The 24201-nt window shown below is 38.4% G+C and overlaps 1 protein-coding gene and 1 long non-coding RNA gene across 3 annotated transcripts in view; one reads left to right on the top strand and one right to left on the bottom strand.

The window, feature by feature from the left end:
- Positions 1–934: 934 nt before the first annotated feature.
- Scn9a (sodium voltage-gated channel alpha subunit 9) overlaps positions 935–24201 on the top strand; it is a 124572-nt gene continuing 101305 nt past the window's right edge. For both annotated transcript variants that reach the window (XM_026778698.1, XM_005346500.2), the window contains exon 1: positions 935–1007. The gene's annotated coding sequence lies outside the window, so the exon portion shown is untranslated. The remainder of the gene's footprint in view (positions 1008–24201) is intronic.
- The window catches only part of LOC113455948, a 149870-nt gene continuing 126723 nt past the window's right edge, over positions 1055–24201 (bottom strand). Inside the window, exons 3-4 of the long non-coding RNA XR_003376849.1 lie at positions 3126–3239; positions 1055–2392 (exon numbers count right to left, since the gene is read on the bottom strand). This is a non-coding gene — a long non-coding RNA (uncharacterized LOC113455948). The remainder of the gene's footprint in view (positions 2393–3125; positions 3240–24201) is intronic.

Below are 24201 nucleotides of genomic sequence, written 5' to 3'. Positions count from 1 at the left end.
ATGCTGGACAGGGCTCTGCTCTGAAATTCCTCGGGGCAAATTGTGTATTAAGGTAAGAGATCTAAAGTCTCCCTATCTAGACCTTCACTGTTTGCAGTCCTCCTTCAAAAAGAAATATATATTATTTACCTATTTAGAAGACCACACCCGTCTCTTACAAGAAGCAGGTAAAAAACAAAGACTACAGGTGGGTTTTGAGTACCACTACCCAGCTCTATCAAAGGCAAGCCCCATAAGAAGGAATAGTTCTTGGCCTCAACCTGGAGCCAGGGAGGAACCTGGAGGACAGTGCTTCGTTGCACCCTCTTCCCGAGCTCCAGCCCCTTGCTACTCTTCTCAACCTTGGAGGTTTTTTTTTTTTTTTTTCAGGCTCAGTCATCAAGCCACATAAAGTGGCTTCTCGGAAACATTAGCAGATTGCGCTGAACAGGAGGAAGGAAGGGCCTGGAGGGAGGAGGGGCGAGGTAAGAGAAGGGCTCTTTTATCTGCGGGGTCTCACAGGCACAGGCTCGCACACACCCTACGAGCAAGGTGGCGGTGTATGCGGGGCTGTGAGACCCCTTCCTGTCCCCTTAAACTAGCCACAGTACAGAGGCTGCCGCATCCCGACCATCACCGCACCGCGCCCAACCGCTAGGTCTCCGCCCTGCGCGGTCTGCAGGGCTGGGCGGAGGGAGCGAGGGGTGGGGACCTGAGAGCCCTGGGAGCTTAGAGGAGGCCCAGCGACGCTGCTGGCTGCCCGAGGGCGGGGTCGCTTCATCCAGGGCAGACGGGGAGCAGACTCGGTGCAGGCCTCCCCAACGCTCCAGTTGCGACTGAAGGCTCTCCAATCCTCCTGGCTAGCCTGGGTATCCGCGGCTGGTAGTAGCAGGCGCTCTGAGCAACAGGATTTGAAAGAAAGAAGCAGTGGCAAGAAAGAAGTGTGGGGAGAGAGGAAGAGTTCCCCTGGATAAGACTCTCGCAGGTGCACATCCCGGGTGGGCATGATCCGTGAGGCCAGGTCGCAGGTCAGTGAAAGTCTTTTTTTTTTTTTTTTTCTTGATCCTCCCTCGGATGTTGCAGAATGGGGACCTAAGGGTCTTCTTCCTTGTGCTCCCCTCAACTGCCACACCCACCTGTGTCTATTTTCACGTAACTCGGATTTAGCCACCAAGTATTGCGCCACCAGGGTTTAAAAGTGGGTGGGTGATCAGCGGAGAAAGAGATCCAACTACTTCAACCGGAAAGCTGCCCCCTCCCATACACACCCCTGCAGCTTCTCATCCTACCAGTTCTGGTAATGTGCAAAGAAAAGGTAGCTAGCAATGCTTAACAATCTTTTTCTCTCCGGCTGCTCCGGTAGAGTTATTACGTGGGTCTCAGTACCAGGGCCAGCTCATACTTCTTGACTAGAGAAAAGGCATATGCCCTACAGCTGTGTCTGCAAAGATGAGCACGCAAACGCAGATTAGCTGATTTACCTGGGAGAGACCAGAAAGGCTACGCATCCCGGGAAAGCACTCACAGACAGATAAACGGATCAGCCCCTTTCTCAACATCTTATTTTTTCAGGCCAATCAGCACTGTATCGTGGAACTTAGTACGTTATATTTCGAGTATGTATGTAGTACAACAGTGTGATCCAAACAAGATTATCAAACAATCAAACAAACAAAATCAATGCCAGCTTTTGTAATCATAGCAAAAAGTTTTACACATTTTTGTTTGTTTGCTTTGTTTTGTTTTCTTGAGTTTAACATCCATAGTAAATAATCCGAATACAATGGCAATTTTTTTCTACAACGAAGCTTGGGGAATTTTTTTTTCAAAGCTAATTTAGAAAAGATAAAGACCAAATTAACATATGCTTTTACACAAATGATGGGATTTTCTGAAAGTGAGTCGGTGTTGGGGGAGGGGGAGTCTCTTCTGTCTAGAAGTATGCTCTTTTCTATCCCCTTTCCCTGTGCACTGGAAAAATATATCTTTTTCTTTCTGTTTTGGTCATTTTCATGTATTTAAACTAGTGTTTTCCTTCTTACAATTTAAAGTAAATGGGGTTTCTTTTTAAAAGTGTAATTTAAAGGAGACTTTTATCTGATTTCCATGTATGACATTATCAAGACAGCTAACTGTCTTGATAATTAGTTATGCTAATCATTCACTACAAGATGCTAGACAAACTATGGAGTTTGATGTTATGGAAGACATACTAACCGTTTATAAAATCGATGCCAATTTTGTTTATGGTATTTTTTTAAAAAAACTACAGTTTTTAAAGGAACGTTTACTTTTAGAAGTACACGATGGTGTAGCTGGTAGACAGCAGCACTCTGTCACTGAGGCCGGATATGCAGAAGGTGCGCCGCTTCTGTGATGCACAGCTGGGCTTTCCGTATACCTGATGCTGCTCCTGGGGAGAGAGCTGAGTCAGGTTTGGACGTCTGCCAAAAACATCCAGCACCTCCTTATCCTCCCCCCCATCCCCTGGGGGAGCCGCAGGTGATCATGGGAGCCATCTAGTCATAAAGCTTCTGTGTTTCTTGCTACTTGTTGCTGAGGTGATTTGGCCACAAAGAAATTCAGAGGAGTCAGTGCGTTTTCTTCAAGTTATTTAGCATGTTCAACTCACTCCGTCTACAGCAAGGGAAATCACTTTGCGCATTCGCATCGATAACAAAACATATTTGATCTACTTGTGTTATATTTGGGCACATGGCTACAAAGTGTGAGAAGGGTTTGTGTGGTATTTTTCTAAAACTTATCATTATTCTTATAAAGGAGCTAAAGTTTATTAATATAAATGAACCATGTTAGGCATGCTAATGATATTTGATTTTGCCTAAAGCTCCGTGTTAGATTTCTAATGTATTTCCAAATGTTTATAATCTGAGTAAGTGACTCATATTTCATTCAGTGTAAAAGTTGTCTTTGACTGTTCCCTCTCCCTCAAGACCCCGTTTGTTCCTATCCACGTCTAGATATGGACGTCTAGATAGATATAAAGACCTATGAGCGTTTCCTCCAAAACATATCTCTATTCCACAATACTTCTCTAATGTAGCTCATCCATCTGAATTTCTATCTATACAGTCACCAAATCAGTATAGGTTCATGTCAGCCTCATGGTTTACTTGGAATCATACTTCAGATGGAACACTTGTCTCTTCACTTGGATGAAGACAGGTTTCTCTGTGATGCATTCTCCATTCACAGCAATATCATCATCGTTATTCTTTGAAATACTCACTGCTTCATATCTGCAAAAGAAAATTAAAATTAAACATGGAAACACTAAGACTAGTAACAGCAACAACAAACTCCTTTTGGAATGCTGTTTATTTTCTAACCGCTCTGGTTAGTCTCACTTTCTAACCTCTACAGAACTATCTTTCCCTCTTCCTCCCTCCCTCCCTCCCTCCCTCCCTCCCTCCCTCCCCCACTCTGTGTGTGTGTGTGTGTGTGTGTGTGTGTGTGCATATGTGTGTATTCAGGTATTTTAGTACCTGAAACCCTGAAAGCAGTACCACAGCCAAAGGATGTCTCAAATACTGTCTCTGTTTGCCTGTTGTCTTTTGAGTGTGTGACCATCTCCTTCTCTGATTTTGTATCACAACTGGAAGACCTCTGTCTCCAGCAGATTGCTGTTGACACCTTGTCAGAGTAGGCTGTTGCCCTTTAGTTTGTATCTCAGAACTTTCGTTGTCCCCTCTATAGTAATTGTTATGCTCCTCAGATGTTTTTCAGAGTTGAACATTAAAAAGAAAATATCTTCACTACTGTCTTGGGTTTTAGAATAGAGTTGCCGTGTAGAGGCATTATATGTATTTATATAAATAATGTTGCATGAATACATGAATTATTTCACCATAAAATTCATCAATAATAAAAATGTATTATCTTATGTACCATCAACATTGTAGGTAATCAGACATCTAGCTTGTTTACAACTCTGCTTATGATTTTGAAGAAGTAAAATTAAAATTGCCTGGGATTCAATCCCATTTATCATCAGTACATGCAGTAATGTGTTCAAAGATAAGGAAAGTATTATGTATATTTAGGAAGACAGTGACAATAAGTGGATTAAAATATATTAAAAAGAAGTTGAAATATACGAACTAAAATGATTTCTCTATAAGTGGAAACTAATCAATAGTCTCATCACACTATTAGACTAAGATTTAAGCATTTGAGGATCACTGAAATCACTGTTTAAGATACTAAAGTATTTGTTTTAATAAGGGCAGAGACTTGAGTAAACTCGGGGCATGGGCATATGCTGAAATGACCTTGAAGGTTCCTTAAGATCTTATTGTTCCTCTCAGTACTTGATGAAATTATCTTACATATTTGAAGTACTTATTTAGGAGGGCTCAGAGAGAGTGGAGGGGCCATGAAGACGCATCACCAGTACTGGAATAAAGATAGGTACTTCATCACTGATCCTGGTTAATGGTAGTATCATATAAAGAGAATTTTATCCCTTCCTCAGCATTTTGAATATAAAGTAAGTCTCTTTATTGCCTTCATTTTTCAAGATTCAAAGATTCCCCTTAAGACCCACAACCAAACATTAGAAAGATCTCAGTAAATCCTGCAGAAGAGAGGGAGGAATGATTGTAGGAGCCAAAGGATTCAAGGACACCACAATAAACCCCCCAGAATCAACTAAAGAAAAGCAACTGACAACAAGGGAGCCTGCACTGAAGTGACCTAGGCTTGGGAGGAGAGGAGGGAAAAGAAACTTAGGTCAGGATGTAAAAACAAAAATAAATACACACCAAAAAAAAAAACCATAAAGTAAATGCGGACTGGAGAAATTGCTCGATGGTTAAGACCACTGGCTGTTCTTATACAGTTCCTAGCTCATACGGGGTGGCTCACAGAATTCAGTAACTCCCCTTCTAGGGGATCTGATGCCCTGTTCTGGCATCTGAGTGTATTACAAGCACATAATACACATGCAAACATGTAGCCAAAACACTCCTACATAGAAAACTAGAGCAAACTTTTTTATAATAAACAAACAAAAAACTTTGGTGTTAGTATTTTGTTGCAAAAGTAACTTTTGGTTGAGTGACCAGCTTTGATTAGTGAGTGTGTGTGTGTGTGTGTGTGTGTGTGTGTGTGTGAGTGTGTGTGTGTGTTCCCATTTGGCCTGGGTTTATTTTTCTCTGTTCAAATTTTGGCAATGTTTTATATTAAAAGGATCCATGAATTTTCACCAAGCATGTTGTAAAATTTGTTATTAATGTGACACACTGTCATAGTAAAGGGTTAGATTGGACCTGTGTACTAACTGAAAAAGGTCTTCCATTTTATGGCTCACTAGTGATCTAGCTCATTTTATATAGGAATGTCTGGCATTTTCAGAATTAGGTGGAGTCATAGCAGCACTTGGCATGGCAAGGCTACATAAAATAGACTTTACGTGATGTCATAAAATACTATAAAAATTGTGAGAGGTCTTGGAAATATGTACATAGTGCTTTTATGGAATCTCAGAGATTGATTTTGGTGTGCTGCTATCCTACAAAATGGAATTTCTTCATTGAGGTTTTTATTTACTCTTTCCTCTTTGCATTACTGGAAGGAAATGGCCTTCGGTAGCAAGGAAAGCCATCAGCCCTTGGCGGCTAAAAAAAGTAATGAAATTTGGATAGTCGAAACCCTTGTGGGTGGACAGGAGAATTGCCAGACCATAATAAAGAGGGAAGGAAAGGGGAGACCTTGAGTGGTGCCAGAAAATACTCAGACAAATAAATGTTTATTGGCACAATGTATAGAGCTGGGTGCTTCTGTCCTTGGAGTCCCACTGAGGAAATGGTCCTTTCTGGTTCTTTATTTAAAATAACAATTATTACCAAAGAAACACACTGTCATTGCTTATTTAATACAGAAAACAGAACTTTTTGGATTTTTAAAAGTGGTAAAACAGAGACAAATTATCATAAATTGTTGTTTTTTAAAAAAAAAAACCTATCATTGTAATTTCATTGCTAGCTACTTTGTGTGTCAAGGGTTGAGAGCACTGTGATTGTTCAGAATGTTCTTTAAAATAACTACTTTGATCTTTTTCAACAAAGCTTCCTGACTCATTTATCAAAAATACAGTAAACCTCAAATGTACCTATGATTTTTTCCATTACACATTTGGAGGAAATGAGTGCAATTTCTAGCACCCCACCCTGCAGTGAAGAAATGTCTTGCTCCACTCTTTTCCTTTTATCTGCCCTTTTCCCTCTGTTTCTTTTCGTAAGCATTTGACATAAATGCCGCTCCATACTCCACTTTCAAGTCAAACAACACAAACAAAAAGAAAATTGAGTTTGTAAATGAAGATTAATAATATCAGACAGGCGCATTAAGACATGTACAAGGACTGTAATCTTTAATGAAATTTGATGTGTATCGCAGGCCAAACTAGACTGCATGGTAACTCCTCAGTGGCTTTTTAAATTTTGGGATAATGTCACTCGTTACAGTCCTTCACAATCTTGCTTGTTGCTCATGAGGCATACCTCTTGAAACCTGAAGTAGTTAGGATAAAATATGATGTCAATATTTTAGAAGTCAAAATGAAATAAGTGTACATATTCAATTAAATATCAACAAGTAAATCAGCTATAATAAATGTTTGTCGTATCTCATGCATCGATTTGCATTCTATTAAGTAATTATCATTTCAAATCTATTGGGTAGCACTTCCTCAAGAACATGGCATGAGGAAATATGTTGTAACTAGGTAAAATAGAATGCTTTGCTGGCAAATTATGCTTTTACTTTCTCCTGTATGATAAAATTAATGTTTTTTTTTTCTGGCAAATATATTAGCTCCACTCTATAAATAATCCTACTAAGGAATAAAATATTTCAAAGTAAAGAGTTTGTATTCCACTCAACATATTGCTATGAGTGTCCAGATGGGCCTAGAACCCAAAATAAACCTTTCTTAACTGCACTTCCTGGTTGGTGGGAAACCGGCAGATGCAACCACACCTGGCTACATAAACCTTGATGTGTTACTCTGTGCAAACTCCTCAGCTCCTGGCAATTAACATGGAGAGAAGGGAAGTGGCATCCTCAGAGATCAATTGGGATCAAAGTCCTTATGATATCTTCTTATCATTTGACAGAATTTCAAGAATAAACTTGAATGGACTAATTATGAAAAATGCCTCTGAAAATTCCTATTATATCCATATTCTATTCCAGAATCATTGTAACTCATGTTTATAAGATGCTAAAATCACATAAAGTAAATTTGTGCTTACTATAGTAGCACAACTTTTTATTCAAGATTTTTGTGTTAGTTGCTTTGCTTTTTCAGTTAAATCCGATGTCTCAAACTCAGTTTCATTCTCTGGAAAGTCATCAATATCTACTTTAATGATCGCTAAAGAAATAAATTATATTTGTGTGTATGTATATATATATGGCAAAAGTATAGCGATAAATATATACTTTTACTGTGCACACATGATGAGCAGGCATTCAATAATAATGGTTATTCATTTGGAAAGCTAGCATGTTATAATAAGGATGTGTTTTGATTATATTTTAAATATAATCGACAATACAGATAATTATTTTATTTTATATAAAGTTCAATGATTATTGATGAGGCTTTTCTCTAGCAAGTTTTAAAGGCAATTATCACTTTTCATTTCTAAGTTACTACCATTTCATTTTGAATTTAACATTCAGTTGGTTAAGCATTTTGGTAAAGGTCATTGCTGAACATTTTATATGAAGTATCTAAAAATTAAGAAGGAAAATATGGATGAATCTTGAAAATGAAGAGATAAATAATGCCCTTCTTTATTTCTGTCATTTTTTTCGAACATGCACTATGATAATTCTACATTAAAGAAGAATTTCATTGATGGAAGTTATCTGTCAGATGTTCTACTAGCACTTTCGGTAATCAATAGTTACTTATCAATGTAGCTGTTGTTTGTCACAATATGGGTCTCATTGTGTAACCTAGAATCACTGGTCTGTGTTTGCCCCCCCTCTCTCTCTGTGTGTGTGTGTGTGTGTGTGTGTGTGTGTGTGTACTTTATATAACTGTCAGTGTTATATATATATATCTATATTACTTTTAAGGGATATTTTGGAAACTATATATCTGAAAAGTTCTTACCTATAAATGCCATTCAAATTTGCTCTAATAATTTTCTATCCAAAATATATCTTAGAACTTTCAAAGAAGCAAAGTTTCTGGGCATGGATAAAAATATCTGTCACAATCTCTATGTACATGACATACTAATAAAAATCAGAACCTTGTAATGTAATCATTAAATAAGGGTAATAATTTAACAGGTTTTATTCAGTGTTTTCTTCAGAAGCCCACAATTCTTCAGTTACAGAAAACAATGGGCCATATACTGCTGGACATTGACTAACACTACTCTAAAGATTCTAGAAAAGAGACAGATAGTGAGAATGTTTCTGTTAGGGTGGACATGAAAATATCTTGTTGAAATTACTGATAGTAAATGTATTAGTTTAGCAGTCTTACTAAGGAAGATCTCACTTACACAGAGCCCAGTGTCAAGGATTTGCAGCTGTTCCCTTTAAAAGGTAGGCCTCAGTCACTCTTTCAGGTGCGGATAGTAAGATGCAGAATTATCTAGGTTTCCAACAGCTCAGTGAATGATCTCTAAATTTTAGCAATGTGAATATTTTTATTTATTTATTTATTTATTTATTTATTAAAAATTTCTGCCTCTTCCTCGCCACCACCTCCCATTTCCCTCCCCCTCCCCAATGTGAATATTTTTAAGGTTAAAAAAACATGCGTGGCTAGAAGTGTAACCCCAGTTGATAAAAAGTTACCTTCCATAAGGAAGTCACCTTCCATAAGTATGATCAGCAAAACCTATCTAAAGTGACCTAGCAATAGTGGCCTGTCTTTTGAGTCTCAGCGTTAGAAACATGAGGCCACTGGGATATATTTTAAATTCTTCTATTTGTTGAGTTCCAGTCCAGCAAAAGACTCTATCTGAAATCAAGCAAATAAAACAAGAAAAACCCAATCTTCTAAAAGGTACAGAGCACCTGATAAACAACACTCAAGGTTTTATTGTAGTCTTTATATGCATATGTATACACAGAGACACACTTACACATAAACACACACATTTATACATATGGACATATATACACACACAAATGCTGTTCATATACAGAGACACATAAATGCCCTTCCTTGTATGTATGTATGTATGTATGTATGTATGTATGTATGTATGTATGTGGGGGGATAGATATGTATAAATAGTGGGTGTTTATGTATTTATATATATGGGCTTATTCAACACAGAAACATAGAAACATCTGGTAGTTTAACTAATTATTCAATAAAAGCTTTTAAATATGTAATGGGGCTAAAGTAATCTCTATTTGTAATTAAATAGTCAAACCACATCACAACAATACTAAAGAAAAAGGATAAATGGGAAGATGGAAAAATGTTCAGTGTTCATCTCACACTTGAGGAGCATATTTGGCTTAAACTGAAGTTGGAACCTAGGTTGAAATTTCGGAAGAGTTACTGTATATTTGAAATGTCATGGTTTTTTTTTTTTTAGAAGTCCAGCAGCTGCTTATTGGTATGATGTGATTGCAATTATTGTTGTAATGAGTTGTTTAACGTGAGAGAGAAGAAGCAGTCTTTCCAGGGAAGGCCTGAGGTGACTAAAAAACCATTTATTCCCCCAAAGAAAAGAACTGCCATGAAACATGGGTGACGTTCTGGACGTTAGGAGGCCAGGAAGTAGAGGAAATGAGATGGCCTGGGAAAGGACAAGCAGGAGGGAAGACGACAGTGTTTGTTTGAAGAAATTTTGTGGCTTGAAAAGTAATGAATTTAGACATTTTAAATGAATGGATTATGAATATTTCTACTGCTACCCACATTGCTATACTCAAATGAAGCCTAAACCACAGTACTTATTCTCACAGTCAATTATCGCCCCCAAATTAGTGTCTCTTTAACATTAGTATTTCAAGAAGATTACCCTTTGGAGATTTAGAATTATTTTTAGACGATCGATTTGTTTTACATTATTGTCCTAATAATTGTGTTAATAGATTATTCTTTTAACATTTTTCTTAATAGAGTTCAAGTCAGCCCAGACCACATAGTGAGAACTTTTCCCCCAAAAACAACATAGGGATTTGACCTCTGGATTCTGTGATATATCTTAACCTCTTAAGTGACTGAGACTTACACCTTGTCCACTAGATTGCTAAGGTTTTTGAAAAGTATAGTGAGATAGCATTTCATTGTTGGTAAGACAACTTGTATGATCTTGGCAGGAATGTTGAAATAATGTAACTACTATTTAAACAGTATGTCTTCCTTAAAATGTGTGTCTGACTCTTTTGCCTACTCTTGGGACTCTTGTCCTCCTTTTGGGTTGACTAGTCCAGCCTCGGTATGAGGGCTTTTGCCTTGTTGTATCTTGCTTTACTGTGTTTAGTTGGTATCTCTCACAAGCCTGTTCTTTTCTGAAGGGAAATGGGGGAAGTTGATCTGGGAGAAAGCAGAGATGAGGGCAGAGTGGGAAGTAGTAGAAGGAGGGAAAACCATGGCTAGGGTACATTTTATGAGAGAAAAATATTTTTTTCAATAGGAATATTAAAATATAGTTACCATTTTGTACCAATCCAATCCATAGTTTCTATCAAAGGAATTGAAATCAGAACCTCAAAGAAATATCACTTCCCTATGTTCATGAAGATTATTTAAATAGTGAAGTACTGGAAATGACATTGAGATAAATTCATAAAGAAAATTTGGCATATGCTTCCAAATGAGTGTATTTAGCCTAGAAGAAAGAAATCTTTCCACTTCTGTCAGAGTAGATAAACCTTGAAGTCGTGCTACCTAAAACAAGCTGGGAGGGGTTAATGACTTATCTGAAATAAATAGATGTAGTAGGAAAAGAAACTAGGGAAGTGATAGAATGAGTGGGGGTTGTCAAGTGTTTTCTATAGATTTAAAATAGGTCCACAAGATGGATAAGTTCTAGTTATCTAGCACACAATGCAGTATGTGTAGTTAGCAATACAATGCTATACACTTAAGAATGGGTTCAGGTTCTACACAGGAACCCGGCAGTAAGGTTATTTTGTAACATCTGTGAGCCCTTGAATTTGATCTACAGTTCTGAAAGAAACAACAAGCACAGGCTCAGACATTTCCAGAAGAATATGTTGGACACAGGCCTGCAGTGTAAACCTCAGTTAGATCCCTGTTGGCATACAAAAAGAGTTCCCACAGCAGATCCTCAGGACTTACGTGTTGGAATCAGAAAACTGATTCCCACTGGAGCTGGTCTCTGGACTCTGGAAGTAAGCTGTGGCTTGGGCCTCCCCAAATGGAGTCTATTTTTTTAAAGTCTTTTCTTCAGAATTTCATGCTTGTGTACAATGCAACATGATAATATACTAACCCTTTGCCCCTCACCAAATTCCCTCTATGTCTCCTCCAACATGTCCCCTCTCAATTTCATTTTTTGAATAATCCATTATATCCAATTAGAGGCACCCTTTTTGCATTGGGGTGTGAAACCATCATCTGAATCATGGGAAATTTACCAGTGCTCCATCCTCAGGAAAGAATAACTTTCCCCCAGCCTAACTATCCATTGCCAGTATTTCCTCAGGACCGGGTAGAGTCTAGAGATCATCTACATCATTAATGTTAAGACTTTTATCCCACTTGATCTTTTATAGATTTTGTGTAGGTAAGCGCAGCTGTTGTGAGATCATGACTTCAGTAGACGTGTCATATTCAGGAAGGAGCATTTCACAGAAGTACTGCACATCCTCTGATTCATATCTTCCCCACCTTTTTCCTCAATATTCCCTGGGCGTTGGCTTTCACACAGATATCAACCCCTTATTCTCACTAATTTGACCAATTATACATCTTTCCATGGAATGTTATCCATTGCAAAAGGAAGTTTCACTGATCAAATAAGAGGCCAAGTATAGGGTTATAGAAACAAATGTTTCAAAAAAGTTTGACAACATAGCTACTTAGACATACAATGAAGAATCTCCACAGAGGCCTGAGGTCTCTACCATGGGCTTTTGATTAGGATTACTGGGCCACTGAAGCAGCCCTCAGATCCAACAAGAGAACAGCTAGTTACCCAATGACGGTAGTGTTACTATTGTGCCAGTAGGCACATCTTGCCTGGCAGGTTGATGATGTTGCAGTATATAGGGTCAGTGCCAAATACGATCGCTGATGCCTCCTCCACCCCCACAGCAGCTGTATAACTTCTTCTTGTACTATGGACTCTAACCAGCAGCATGGAACTTCCCTAACCGTTTTGAGATTAATTTCTTTATGTCCAGCAGCCAAGGTGTGTGATGTCTTCAAAAATATAGGATGTGAAGACTAGTCTTGGCTTAACATACCTGGGAAGACGAAACCTCTATAAATGAATTGGGTTAATCAGATTGACCTGTAAGTGTGTCTATGAGGCATTTTCTTGATTGCTAATCGAAGCAGGATGGCCGAGCTCACAGAGGACAGTACCAACCCTAGGCAATTAGGCCTGAGCTATGTAAGAAAGGTAGGAGACATGAGACTGGAAGCAAGTCCAGAATTTGTGTTGCTACAAGGTCTTTGCTTCAGTCCCTGCCTCCAGATTTCTGTTTGAGCTCCTATACAGGCTTCCTTCAATGATAGGCTGTAATTTGCAAGGTGAAATAAACCCTTTCTTCATCAGGTTGCATTTAATTGTGGTATGGAATACAGCAACAGAAAAGCCAGAGAAGAGGCTTACCATCAAGTTATGATGGGTAACAAAGGGCAATGACTGTATCCTGTGTTGTTTAGCAGACCTCTAGACCCCCCATGGCCAATAATTCACCAGGAGATGTCCCAGGCCCGGTACTGTGATTTTTTTGTTTAATAACCCATGTCTGTTGGAAGTGGCATTACTCACCCAAGCAAGGCAATTCCATTCAAACTCTTCTGTACGTTGTATTTTGAAATGAGCTCTACTACCAGTGACTTTTCTACAATCAGGAAAGCACAGGAATTTCTTCTGGTTAACCACAACTGTACTTCCAGGCCAGGGCCTTAGAATTAAGCTTTCTGTGGATGACTGAGTGGACATATTTTAACATGTACTAAAGTTGGTACATTAAAAAAAATGCTAAAATGCTAATCTTTTTCTAAAGGTGAAACATTAACCAAAAGATACTGAAAAGATGAACTATGGATCAGAGGGAGACAGCTGCAATCTCCTAGGGCTAGTGATCAATCATTAAGCACCATTTGGCCAGTCTCCAGAATGAGCAGGACAGGTTTTGGCATCTAGGCTGGTGCTGGTGCCACTGAGGTTTGTGGGGAAAGAGGCCCTGGCAGGATCCCAAAGACCTGGAGAGGGTATGCCCAGGCGTCTCCGGCTACTTTCCAGAAGCCTCATATCTGTTCTCAGCATTTAGAGTTTCAGACAGTCCTTTGCTCTCTTACTTTTTAACCCCCCTTTCTTCCTTGAGGATGTCTGTGTTGAGCAGCTGTCCAGGTATTATTGCAAACACTATAGACTTCCCTGAGAAAAAAAACGTGAAGACGTAATGTTAGTTGTGAGAGGAACATAATAAATATCCCCCATGCCTCATAATTGTATTTTAATAAATACTATAAAGACCTATAAGACATGACAGAGAGGTGTGAAGAAAGGAAGCAATGGCTAAGTTGGTCAGAAAGCAAGGCTGAGACTAGTACTTACTAACTCCTTTGGTTTGAGATTACTACCCGTGGCTAGAAGTCTGTGTGGTAAGTCAGTGCTACAGTGACCATCAAGGGAGAAACTAGAGGAAAGGAGGACAGACTGTGCCTCATTTTTACTCAATCCCTTTCTGGAGATACATAACACAATCAGAATAAATGAGTTAGAAATTAAGAAATTTTCATGAAAAAATTGTCTTCTTTCATTTTGGTTTGGTTTCCACAAAAATATTTCATATTTTCTTTCTACCTCTAATGAATTATTCCATTCTTGAAAGTTCTATTTTCTGTGTGGAGAGAAACAAGTTACTGCAACAAAGGGGAGCATTGTACCTCTGAGGTTCACATCCCAGACACTAAAATAGGAAGAGAGTATGGAAATGATCGACACATTTTGAGTAAGTTTGTAATTGTTCAACATTCCCATGACAGAGTGCTTCCAAGAAATAAACCAAGAAAAATCCCTGGTATCTCCCTAGGTGAGGCTTACAGGAGTGCCTTTAGAATCCCAATGACTCCTCCTCTTTATACATATCAGGAAATAGTTCTTAGAGGAAAACAAACACCAATTTGTATTTCCCCATTTGCAAGGAATGATGCATATTTTTGAAATATGTCTTCGACATTTTTTTTTGAGAACTCTGTGAGTGGATCCTAAGTCCATGTTTTGAATTGGTCACTTTTTGTTGTTGTTGTTGCTGGTGAGTGGTGGTGGTGGTGGTGGTGGTGGTGGTGTTGTAGGTGGTGGTGTGTGTGTATGTGTGTGTGTTTTGACCTCTTATTTTTTGAGTTCTTTATATCATCTGTGCATAAATCCACTTTCAGATGTACAGTTTGCAAGGATACTCTCCCATTCAATGGCTTCTTCTTCATTCGATTGATTGTTTCTGCAGCTGTGCAAAAGCTTTTCAGTTTTATGATGTTCTGTCAATTGTTGACCTCAATTCCAGGAAAATGGAGTCTTAGTCAGAAAGTCCATTCCTACATCACTAATCTGTAGAATACTTCTAATGTTTTCTTTGAGAAGCTTCAATGTTTCAGTTTAGGTCTTTGGTCCAATTGCAGTTACCTTATGTGAAATTAAACACAGGTATAATTTCATTCTTCTCTATGTGGACATATAGACATCTAGGTGGACATTCTTTCAACTGTGTGTCTTCATAGAATATTGGATGGTTGGAGTTACACATTCTCATGTTTGGCTCCTCTATTTTGTTCCATTTGTCCACATGACAATGGACATGTGCCACTACCATACTGTTTTCACTACTATTGCTCTGTTATGTATCTTAAGGTCTGGAGAAATAATTCCTCCAGCCTTGTTCTATTTGCTTAGGATTGTTTTGGTCCTTTCCTCAGTAGGATAAGAATTCTTCATCCTTTGTGTAACTAGTCAAAAGTCAGATACTCTATTTTCTAATCTGAGCTGCTAAGGGTTATAATCAGCAATAGTAAAGGAAGCCTGGGTCCTGTCTCACTATAATTACACTCTTCATGGACCAATGCAAAATGTTTATAAGGAATAAACTTTCAGTTATTGTGTAATAAATCAATGTCTTGTTTGGAAAAAAGCCAAGAGATGCCTACCACTTAGAATCTTCAGCAATACGTTATGTGGTACATAGTATTGGTTGTGACCAAACACATTTCATAAGTGAGACTGTCTATTGAAGAATTGCTTTGATCAGGCTATAGGCTTATAAGCATGTCTATGGGGCCATTTTCTTGATAATTAATTGATTTAGGAGGGCTTAATCTTAAGTTTATTTTAAGAAAACAAAATCAAAATATTCTTTTCTTTGGTTCACTTAATTCTTAATAAAACCGCTATTTTCCCTCCATTAATTTCAAGCTAACCCTCAGAGAAATTTCTTCCTAAGAACTTAAATGTGAAGGTTAGAGATTACCCCCAATATTGCTTATCTGCTCACCCTTGTGGAGTTTAAATTCTTACATTTTGCAGCCATTGACTTCCCATTTAGAGGCTACTAGTAGATGAGAAAAAGTAATGAAATCATAAATATAATCATTTCAAAATAAACTGTTCAAAGTGATAATTAGAATTGTGACTTTTTTTTTTGCTAGTGTGATCACTTTACTTCAGAACTCAAGTCTCCTGATGTTTTCTGGAGAGTAAATCTGAGGGAGGATAAAAGGTTTCCTTCCTGCAGGCCTTTCCCCTCCACTGTGGTATATCTCTTATTGCCATCCTTGTTCACCTCACATCCCAGCAGACAGGTTGGTGAGTCTCTAAGGGTGTAGCTTCTAATGTTACTAAGAGGCACATTCTCAGAGCAAACTCCCTGTTCCTACGGGTCCTATACTCTTTCCACCCCCTCTTCCACTATGTTCCCTGAACCTAAAAAATTTGTTTTTGAAATTATAAAAGGTGGTATTTGGACCATTTTCAATAAATAATACTCATTTAAAGAGTTCATTAGTTTGGTAAGTGCATTACTAACTATGAAGTCAAATTATCAACAATTAGAAACATAGTCAAATAAAATTATTAACTTCTTAAATGATGATTATTATATTTAACTTATAGATGATATGCTTGACATTAGAGACTCTATCTTGGTAGCTAACTAAAATCAGTTTTTTTATTATGATAAGGGGTTTTTATAATCCAAAAGGGAGAAAATCCAAAAAAAATAACAATACATAAAGATGACATCTCTTTATGTCTGTCTCTCTATTGTACCACCCAGACATAAGTTAACTAAAAAAGATACACAGAGAAATGACAATATCTGATGGAAATAATCCCATTAAATATTCAATCACTTTATGAAAGCAATATAATTTAAATAGTGGGTAAAACTGAACTAGTGGGTATCTCATAAAAATTGTAATGCCCATATATACATATACATATATATGTATATGTATGGAAACATTAAAGTTAATACTTCAAATATGTAGGGTGAAATATTAGTCAAAAGGTATTTTTGAGACACATTTGTTTGCATGTGATTAAAGATCCCTTCAGATTACTATCTTACCAGTTATTCCCATGTGTATTTCAGAGTAACCAAAATTATATACCACTCCCCTAAAGACAAGCTCGAACATTCCCTGAAACATTTGTCCTGGAAGGTAGATGAGATTTGGCAATGTTTTCTTTTTCAGAATTAAAATTAAAATACAGTTTTGACTCCACAGTTCCAGTCTTGGTCTCTTGTCTTACATCTTACAAATGCCATTCCATGCAGTAAAAACATTCAAGAGAAGATGATGCATCCCTAGGTAGAAGCCTAAATGTTCTGTAGTGAAGGACTAGGTACCAAATTTCAGCACATATATACAGTAAAAGGATATGAAGCTATGTAATAAGAAATGGTCCTCTTATTATTAATACAGAGATTTTTTAGGTTATAGATGATTTTAAAGATAATTTTATCTTTTATTTTATGTATATGAAATCTTTGTTGGATGTTTGTCTGGGTGCCATATGTGTGATTGATGGCCATGGAAGCCGCCACAGAGGGTATCAGATCCTTTGGAACTAGAGTCTTGGTTCATGTGAGCCACCATGTGAGTGCAGAGACTGGACTTATATCTTCTGCAAGAGCAGCGAAAAGAAAAGAAGAAAGTGTAAAATGTAGGAGAGAGGGAGCCACTGCCACTCACCGCGCTCCCGTGTCTGCGCTCTGTGTGCTGGCACCCAGTTCGCGAGCTTCGGGCAAGCAGGCTGGAGGTTAAAATACACAAACACACACACAGACAAAGAGACAGCGACACGGGGTCATCCTTGAATTCCCCAAGAATGCCCCCTTTATTGTGTTCAGAGGCAGATTATATAGAGATAGCCACGCCCCAGCCAAACGCACCAGAAACCACTCTCCTGCCATCAGGAACTCCTGAAGGTCTAGTGCTCAGAGCAGCTGTAGGCACTCAGATCAGGGGATTACAAGAAATTCAGGATCTGGGGTCTCACTGCTCCCAACAAGCCACAGTATTTTCTAGGGAAGCATTTGTTTCATCATTCCTGAAACAACCTGTGATTTGGAATTTATCCTTATTGTAAAAAGTTCAACTAGTATAACTCATTATCTTATTATAATTGTTGAAGGTATTTAAGATGTTGGAGAACAGTACCCACATCCAGTGTGTAGGAGATATTCTAGATCGTATTGTCACTAAATGAAAAATTAACAAGATTAAATGTGGGGATTTAATTCACCCACAAAATTATAATGAGAATGTATTTAATGAAAGCATGATACATTTTCTCATTTTAAATTCAGATATACATATCTATAAATGCATATAATTCAGATAGATTATATGTGTATATCTGGATGAATGTGAAATGTCCTTCTCAAAGATATTTCATGGTACAGCATACACATTCAGGTTCTGGATCAGAAAAGTTTGCTTTCATTACATTCGTTCTTTTCAAAATTCTAAGATAAAACCATAAAAATATCAGAAGAAGATATGTCAAGATGTTTCCAGAATCTCAAGGTAGAAATGATTTCAATGGTGGTGGTACAAAGCCTTGTAGCCATGATAAAAGTTTTGCTCGTGTTTAAACATAAAACAAAGAAAACCAGCCTACAAATCACAATCCCAGAAAACCGAGACAACAATGAGGACCCTAAGAGAGACATCTATGGATCTAATCTACATGGGAAGTAGAAAAAGACAAGATCTCCTGAGTAAATTGGGAGCATGGGGACCATGGGAGACGGTTGAAGGGGAAGGGAGAAACAGGGAGGGGAGCAGAGAAATACATAGAGCTCAAGAAAATCAATTAAAAAAAAACAAAAAAATTTGCTCATTCAGTTTAATTAGTTAAATACATTAATATGAACAAAATTCAATATTAACCAAAAGAAACAAAAACATAAAAATATGTGCATCTTTTACAAGGAGGAAGGTAATTTATCACTATGGTAAGCATTCTAAAACACATAATAAATTAGAAGCCTATTTTAAAGCATAAAATGCTGCACATAGTACACAAAAAGAAAAGCATACACAGTATCTGAAGTTATGAAAAGATCCTAGTGCCACTCGCAAAAAAATGCTGAATCTGCTTTTATAAAGTATATTTTATTAAAAAGTATATTTGTGTTTTATCTACATGTTAGTGTGTGCACAACATGTGTACTGTACCAGATGAGGCCAGAACAGGGCATCAGATTATTTGGATGTGGACTTATGGACAGTTAACTTCTATATGAGTCATAGAAATAGAACCTGTGCTCTTAACCACTAGCCTGTCCTACCAAGCCCTGTAATCTGCTTTATAGTAGGTTCATATTTTTCTCAATTAATGACCATCATTAATTTGTCACAAAGTTTGATCTGTTTCAACTTCATTTAGTAGTTAGATCAGACCCTGCCCCTGAGAGCCAGCAATTCCACTGCCGTTGTATCTCCTTAGGATGTCTTCTGTTGGGAAGACACTTACATTCCTATGCGTATTGTGCTTTACTCAAGAGCGATAAGGCGTTACAAATCTATTCTCTGATAATTAAACTTTCCATACGGGCACCATTGAAGGGTTTGACACTGTGAATTTACAGATTATTTCTACCCAACCCCCAGTCCTAAAAACCCCCCATCATCTTGTCTTCTCATGTCCACTGCTGAGACAGATGGACCAGCCAGGGCATGCTCCCCCAGCGCTGCTTCTCTGAAACCACGGAGTCAGGAAATGTAATGAGAGTGCTCAGCTGAAGCAGGGCGAGCGCATTCCTAATGGGGAGCTGTGACTTGAGAAATCACATCCATTAGACAAAGTGATTAAATATGCATCAGTCCTCTGGAAGGGAGCCGCGCAGATATCGGATACAGCAGCAGCGCAATCCCGCGTGCTCCATCTAAAAGGAGCATGTTTTTGTCGTCGATGTGTATTGTCTTTCAGTACCTCAGTTCAACTGCTGAAAGCGGGTTTTCATGAGAAGTCACACGGTTGATGGTTTTCTGTGAACTATCAAGTAAAAGCAGTTGGATCTTGCTAAAAATCACAAAGGAAGTGCTTCGTGCTTGTTCATCTTCACGCTAGCATATGCTTGCTTTGAATTACTGTTGTTTTTGTTTTGGGTTGTGTTTTAAGATAGAACCTCATGTTACCCAGGCTGCACTCAAACATGATGTAGCTGAGGCTCGTATTAAACCACTGGTCCTCTTGCTCCTGTCTCCTAGGTTCTAGGATCCTAACGACATCCAGCCACACCTAGATTGGCTTTATTGCTCTTTACGGTTTGGGCACTTCAATATTTCTAGTCATTTTATTAAATGCTTACCCTGAAAATCTTTGTGTCAAAAAAATGGACTTTTAAAAAGCATATGCATAAATGCATATCTTAAATATCTGATTTTAAAAATAAAAGATTGTAAAATACAAATTAGTTATCATTCCAAATAAGCCCCTTAAAATGTTTAAACATTTTTAGATATAAAGAAAGGTTGCTATCAAAAGAGCATTTATAGTCCTGGTAATTCCTTTCTTCTCATGTTAGCGGGCTTGCTAGTAACCCCCTCAAGAGGTAACACAGGCACTTACAATTTTTTTTTTGGAATGAATATCCTATTCCTCCCAGTGTCCATCAGCAAACATTTGGAGGATGACTGACAGAGAATATGTTTGCCGGATTGGAATCAGAGACAATCCCAGCATGTTAAAAAGTGTACTTGTTATATATAGTTCTATACCTTTATTCAAGACAAGTTCCAGACAACTCAATCTGTTGTCTCAGAAGATAATAAATTCCTGAAAGTATTGTCACTAAACGGTTTTATTTGTAAGGGTACCTACCTAAGGAGTACCCTCTTGCAGAGCAATCCGTTTCTTCTGAACAAAACGCTTCCCTGTGTTATCCAATGTGCACATCCTGAGTTTCTCAGTCATGAAGGTCTAGAACACGGAGATCTGCCTCTGCTGTCTTCTGAATCGGCTGTAGTGATGCTTCCTTTCCCAGGACCAAGCGCAGCACAGGAGCAGGAGGCTGGTCTATCTGATAGCCCCGATGATTCAAATGACATGTCCAGAGGGAGACCTTCCTGATAACCTCTCTGCTTACATAATAATATCAAATGAGTCCCTTACAATTTATATCTAGATAAGAGATAGAGCATTTTATACTACAAGGAACCTTGCAAGTGATGTAGCTGAAACTATGATTTGGTAAAGGATTTTATAAGCTGTGATGTTTTTGCTGGTGGAGTAGTGGGTGTTATAGAAAACAAGATCTGGGAATAGGAAAGATCTTGACTGAGATGCAAAGCAGACTGGTCATGCCAATTTAAAAGTTTCTCTCTCATATTTGAAAGAGTATCTTTGTATAGATGCAGCACAAGCTGAACCCCAGCCTTCTGTCCTCCATCTCAGCTTCTGGAGAGTTGTGGTTATTGGTATGTTCTACCATGCCAACCTGAAATATTTCTGTAAATATGGGCACCATAGGCTTGCATGGTACTGTCCCAGTTGTCTGCATAGTTTTTCATCAAATGAAGTCCTGATTTGTCATATATGGATGGTGTTCTACTCTTTCCTATTGGTAGTATCCAACTTTCTCTGACATTAGAAGTAGCTTTTCTTAAGTTACAAGATGGTGAAAATTTTCTCATAAAATAGCTGATTCAATACATAAAATGGAAATTATGTAGAAAATAATTAAAAATAAAAAAGCAAAGAGAAGGGTTTCTGAATTATGTGACTTTTTTCTTTGTTTCATTAATGGACTTTGCATTGAATTACTTCTCATTTTTACATTCCTTTCTTTATGAAGCAAGAACTAGAGAGAGATGAATTAATAGCCGTGTACTGACTAGGCATTTTATGTCATATCATCATGTAATTTAAGGTTGCACTAGATGCCTAAAGGATGAAGAGAAGGCAGGCTTACTTTGTTTTTGTTGTTGGTTTTTCTCTTTTTTCTTTTTTATTTATTCTTCTCTCAGATAGTACATCCCAATCGCAGTTCCCCCCCCCTTCTATCTTCCCAGTTCTTCCTCCCCACCTCCCTTCTCTCCCAGATCCACTCCTCCTTCCTCTTCAGAAAAGGGCAGGCCTCTCAGGAATATCAACCAAAATGACATATCAAGTTATAGTAAGACTAGGCACATCCCCTCATATCAAGACTATACAAAGCAACCCAGTAGGAGAAAGGGGATAGCAAAGCAGGCAAAAGCAGATACAGCCCCTTGATCCCACTGTTAGGAGTCCCACAAGAACAGCCAGCTTCACAACCATAACATATAAGCAGAAGACCCAGGTTAGTCCCATGAAGACTCCCTGATTGTCAGTTCAGTTTCCATGAGTTCTAGCCCTTATGAGTTCTAGTTAGTGATTCCATGAACTGTGTTCTTGTGGTGCCCTGGACCCCTCTGATTCCTACCATCCTTTCTCACCTTCTTCGGGTTTCCCAAAGCTCTCCTAATGTTTGACTGTGGATCTCTGCTCTGCTTCCTTCAGTTGCTGGATGAAGCCTCTCTGATGATGAGGATGCTAGGCTGTAGTCTACGAGTATAGCAGAATAACATTAGGAATCGTTTTATTGATTTTTCCCCAGTCATATTTTGTTCTGTCCTAGGTCTTTGGGCTATCGAGCCTCTGGTTCTTGGGCATCCCAAGGTGTGAGCTCCCTCTGGAGCATGGGTCTCAAGTTAGACACTCATTGATTAGCCATCCTTATAACTTCTGAGCCACCTTTACCCCAGCATGTTTTGTAGGCGGGACAAATTGTAGGTTGGAGGTTTTGTGACTGGGTTGATGCCTTAATCCTGGTCAGGAGATAGACAGTTCAGGCTCTGTATTTCCCATTAGTAAGAGTCTTCACCAGGGTCACCCTTGTGAATTCCTGGGAGTTTCCATTGCACTAGGCTTCTATCTTGCTCCTCACATCCCCACCAATTTAAGTCATCTATTTCAGTATTCCTTCCTCTACCCCCTGCCTGATCCCTCCTGTTCCCATCTCCATCCAGCCCCAGTCCACCTGTGAAATGTATTCTATTTTTCCTTCCCAGAGATATTCATGCATCCCTTCCATGAACCCTACTTGTTACTTGGGCTCTCCGGGTCTGTGGATTGCTATATGATTACTCTTTACTTTACAGCTAATAACCGCTTATAACTGAGTGCATATCATGTGCATCTCTCTGGGTCTGGGTTATCTCACTCAGGATTGTTCTTCTAGTTCCATCAATTTGCTTGCAAAGCTGAGTAGTACTCTACTGTGTAAATGCACCACATTTTCTTTATCCATTCTTTAGTAGAGGGACAACCCAGTTGTTTCCAATTTCTAACTATTATGAATAAAACTGCTATGAACATAGTTGAGCAAGTGTCCTTATGGTAGGATGGTATGTCCTTTGGTTATATGCCAAGATGAACTATAGCTGGGTCTTGAAGTAGATAAATTCTCATTTTTTTGCGAAATTGGAAAACCAAATTGTTGTATCACAGTGAGAGCAACTGCTTTGGAGACATGGATGAAATCCATGTCTTAAAAGGAAGAAGTCATGGATGAAATCTTGAAGGGTGACCATGAATCCCTCCTAGGACAAAGTCTACAACTCAGGATCCAGGGTTTTGAATGAGTTGGTGGGAGTACATAGCAGGAAATGAGACCAAAACCAACTCTAAGCCCTTTGTGGTTGGTGCCATTCTCTCTGAGAATACCACTGTTGACTTTCAAACACAGAAGTGACTGGGTTGACTTTTCTAGTTGCCACTCTGACAGCAAAGTATATCCAATGGATATGAGAAAAGGAGATTGGAAATCTAGGGATTGGGAGACTGTGATGATAGTTCAGAGCAGAGATGGACTAATATAGAACCAAAACGAAAGCCTCTGCGATAATTCTTTATGGATAAGAACTGAATCCGCGAGCCTCCAAGAAATGGATGGTATTTACCGTTTTTAGAACTAGCTATTGACAATCAGAGTGGTAAAAGTAGAAGAAAAATTACAGCTTTCTGAACTTCAAGGGCACATCGAAGCAGATGCTTTTCATGTGGTTATATTGAATATCTTTTCATTCTTGGTTTGTAGGAAACAATCCATATGACAATCAATAAGCAATTACATAGAGAAAAAGGTGAGATATTATTCACTTTCTGTGTCTCATGATTGATTGCTCCCTGAGATGCTTCCTGAGAGTCACAAATTACCAGCTGAGAAATGAGAGGTATCTTTTCTTTGAGTTTGCACCGAATTTAGGTCCCCCTTAACTTGCTGAAATATAAGGCTTAGTCTATAAAGAATATGTTTGTGAAAAGCTTTGAATTCACTGTGCAGATTCAAATTCTTAGATGTGGATTAGCTGGAGGACATGGATTCTGCTTGAAACTTAGGTTTTTAACTGTTCATTCCTTTTCATGCCCTTGTGACTCTCTTAACCTTGCTCTGGGTCAGATGGCATCTGGGCCCTCCAACCTGGAGCATATGAAGGATAGGTCTAGAGAAGGACCACACATCAGTCAATTCAGGTAC

The sequence above is a fragment of the Microtus ochrogaster genome, chromosome 4, assembly GCF_000317375.1.
Source record: "Microtus ochrogaster isolate Prairie Vole_2 chromosome 4, MicOch1.0, whole genome shotgun sequence".
NCBI lineage: Eukaryota > Metazoa > Chordata > Mammalia > Rodentia > Cricetidae > Microtus > Microtus ochrogaster.
This window is presented reverse-complemented; position numbering and strand designations above follow the sequence as displayed.